This window comes from Mus caroli, chromosome 15 (genome assembly GCF_900094665.2).
Source record: "Mus caroli chromosome 15, CAROLI_EIJ_v1.1, whole genome shotgun sequence".
NCBI lineage: Eukaryota > Metazoa > Chordata > Mammalia > Rodentia > Muridae > Mus > Mus caroli.
Genome location: NC_034584.1, coordinates 65,020,750 through 65,024,773, shown reverse-complemented (window position 1 = coordinate 65,024,773; position 4,024 = coordinate 65,020,750).

Sequence of the window (4,024 nt, the reverse complement as noted above, 5' to 3'; positions counted from 1 at the left end):
AAGAGAGGCCCATTGGACTTGCAAACTTTATATGCCCCAATACAGGGGAATGCCAGGGCCAAAAGAATGGGAATGGGTGGGTAGGGAAGTGGGGGGGGTATGGGGGACTTTTGGGATAGCATTGGAAATGTAATTGAGGAAAATACGTAATAAAAATATTAAAAATTAAAAAAAAGAAAAAAAAAGAAACCTCAAAGGTCAAATCTGAAGAATTTTGAAAAGAATTATAAATGGAAAAGACCATGCTTAAATTCTTAAATGAAAATATTGATGGAGAAAAAAAAAAGAATTTTAATGTTGTTCTTCAGTACTGGCATAGATGTGATTCTCGACAGTGATTGAAGTGTGCTAGGCTATGGGTTAACTGCCATCAGGTTTAGTTCTGACAGTCATGAATGACGATGAGCAGTAATTGTTTGCTGCATTCTGGACATTATCAACACTCTCTAATATTAACTAAATAACATGTAACAAACACATGAGTGTTTAGTGTTATATGCTGTGCTAAGTGATATTTACCATTAATATGTGTCTTAGTCAGGGTTTCTATTCCTGCACAAAACATCATGACTAAGAAGCAAGTTGGGGTGGAAAGGGTTTATTCAGCTTATATGTCCACATTGCTGTTCATCACCAAAGGAAATCAGGAGAGGAACTCACACAGGGTAAGAACTTGGTGACAGGACTGGATACAGAAGCTATGGAAGAATGCTGCGTACTGGCTTGATTTTCCTTGGCTTGCTCAGTTTGCTTTGTTATAGAATCCAGGACTAACAGCCCAAGGATGGCACCAGCCACAATGACCTCTTAGAGGCCCTAAAAAGTTTATTATTGAACCTCTGCTAAAAAGGCCTTACTCTGTCAAATAACTATAGGTGACCTCCCTAGACCTGGGGTATGCAGACTCAGACTCCATTCTATCACCAATTGCCAGAAGCTGCCCCATCCCTCCCCCTGTTTATGCATCAATGTAGCAATGGCCTCCTGGTTAAAGATGATACAAGAATGACTCACTACCAGCCTCTCTTCTTGAATGTCCCCAGGATAACTTTTCAGCTGCTATGCTGCCTGACCCTAACCTTGATCAATGAGCCTCTGTATGACTGCTCAGATGGATGCAGAGGCAACATGATTTACCACTGGCAACAGCCTCATTCAAGATGGACAGTGTTATGCTGGGGAAGCAGTAGTCTTAAACACTGAGATCATATGGGTATTGCCATTCCTGGCACAAATGTCAGCCCAGAAAGTTGAACTGGCAGATCTGACCAAGGAATTAGAGCTTAGAAAAGACAAGAGTCAGCCAGTGTGCCTTTGCTACTACTCCTATCCATGGGCCTATTTATATATAGAGAGGCCTTCTGATGGCAGAAGGAAGTTCTAAACTGTACCCCAGAGGGCAAAAAGACAGAGTAGGTGGCCCTAGAATTTGGGCCCCTAATGTCCTTGATTGCTCTAGACCCAGGAGATCCCACATTCTCTGATCATACATAAGATGTTATCTGGGCCAAAAAATCTGCCATGTCTCAATGTCATAAGTGATGATGGAGGACAGCTGACTACAAACTAATTGTACCAGAGAAGATGAGTATAAGCATACTGAAAAGGACCCATTGTTCCTCATATATGGGATCCCAGAGAATGCAGTACTTAATCTGCCAGTCCCACATCAAAATTAGAGAATCTAATGTGAAACCAGCTAAAATTGTTTAAAAACAAACAAACAAACAAAAAACAAACAACAAACAAACAAACAACTGTGAAGCCTGTCAATTGACTAATGCAGTTGCCAATGAGAAGAAGCCCGGTACTCAATGCTGGAGCAGCAAGCCAGGAGTCTATCAGGAAATAGACTAACAGACTTCAGGGAGATAGAACAAATAAAAGTCAGATACAAATATTTGCTGATGTTTATAGATACCTTTTCAGGATGGACTGAGTCTTTCCCAACTAAACATGAAACTGTGGAGACAGTAACAAAGAAAGTACTAAAAGAAATTCTTCTAAGGTATGCTTTTTCTAAGCTTATAGGCTCAGACAATGCACCTACATTTGTGTCCCAGGTAGGTTAGAGATTAGCTAATATTCTGGGGATTGATTAGAAACTTCACTGTGCTTACAGACCCCAGAGCTCAGGACAGGTAGAGAAGATAAACAAAACCCTAAAGGAGACCTTAACTAAATTGACCTTAGAGATTGAAAGTGACTGGGTGACTCTTCTCCCTTTCATCCTTTATAAAGTACAGAATTTCCCATACCAGATGGGACTTACCTCCTTTAAAGTAATGTTTGGTTCACCCACTGAGAAAAGTTATTACAGGAGCATACGATTGCTAATTGTTACACAATTTCAAGGATGTCCAGTGGGTGCACAAACATGTTTGGCTTAAACTCCGTGCTTATCATAAAACAGGTCTACCACCAGAGCTCCACCAACTTTAGCCCAGAGATTGGGTCCTAGTCAAGATACACCATCAGGGGACACAAGAGCTTCGCTAAAAGGATCCCTGTGCTACAGAGTTGCAGTGTGGATCCACAGCACATACATGTGCAGTTGAAGAAAAGCCTGGCCAGCAGGAGGAAAATTCAGCCTCAAGACTCTCTCCTGTCTTCCACTGATGGGCCCCTGCTAATGTCCAGGAGACACCATACAAACATACCCCCTTGCTACTTGTTTTCATAAAGCTTCAGGAGGTCCCATGATTTAGACTTCTAGACCCAAGAGAAGGGGGGAGATGAGATGCCAAGTCTTTGATGTTCAGACACCATTTTAGAGAACCTGACCTAAGTTTGAATTCAGGTAAATTAGCAGGCTGGTACCTAGTATTAGTTTCCAAGTTGCCCCCCAACAAAACCTGACTCTAGCTCTAGGTCTCTAGGTTAAACCCTAACAAGACCAGCATTTCACAGTTACACTCTCAACAAGACCAGTGTCTCCAGGTTATTCCCCCAACAAATCTGCACTCCCAGGTTATAAGCCCACCCCTGCCTAACAACCACCAATGCAAAGGGGAGAAGAAATTAAGTTTATGATATGACTCCTAGCACCAGCCAACTATGATAAAGTTCACAGTAATTTCCAATTTGATGATTACATACATACTACCAGCTTGCTGCTTACTCTAAAGCCTTGCCCCATAACATTCAGGGCTTGTCCACCACCAAAACCTTCCTGTGTGATGGTGGTGAATGGGAGGTAGGGTGAGCTAGCTCGAATAGAATAACAACCCTGCTGTGAGTTACTTCAGATCAGCTCCTATCTGTTTTGGGTGTGGGGTGGGAGAATCACTAATATTTCCTTGGCCCCACAGTCCCTCCCATCCTTATCACTAATTTATAAAATGCTTTACAACTGGATCTCATGGAGGCATTTCCTCAAGGAAGGCTCCTTTCTCTGTGGTAACTCTAGGTTGTGTCAAGTTGACACATAAAACTAGCTAGTAAAATTGACCCCTTGTCAACTTGACACACAAACATGTCACTATTAAGCTTCCACCCTTATTTTCTTATTCATCCCCAAGATCTAAATAACTTTTAAAGTCCCTCAGTCTTTACATATTAAAATTTCAATCCCTTTAAAATATCCAATATCTTTTAAAATTCAAAGTCTTTTTCTGATTCAAAGTCTCTTAACTATGGGCTCCACTAAAATAATTTCTTACTTTAAGAGGGAAAATATCAGGGCACAGTAACAATCAAAGGCAAAATCAAACTCTTACTGTCCAATTTCTGGTGTCCACTCATGATCTTCTGGGCTCTTCAAAGGGCTTGGGTCACTTCTCCAGCTCTGCCCTTTGTAGCTCACAGCTTGTCTTCTAGTCTCCAGCTGCCTATACTCCACTGCTGCTGCTGTTATTTGTGGTCATCCCATGGTAGTTTCATCTCCAAAACACTGCTGTTTTCTGCTGCAACTAGACTTCACCAATAGACTCTCATAGGCTCTCTTCATGGTGCCAAGTCTTAACTTCTTTACATGACCCCATAAGACCTCGGCTTTCAATTGCAACTGAGGATGCACCTTCAC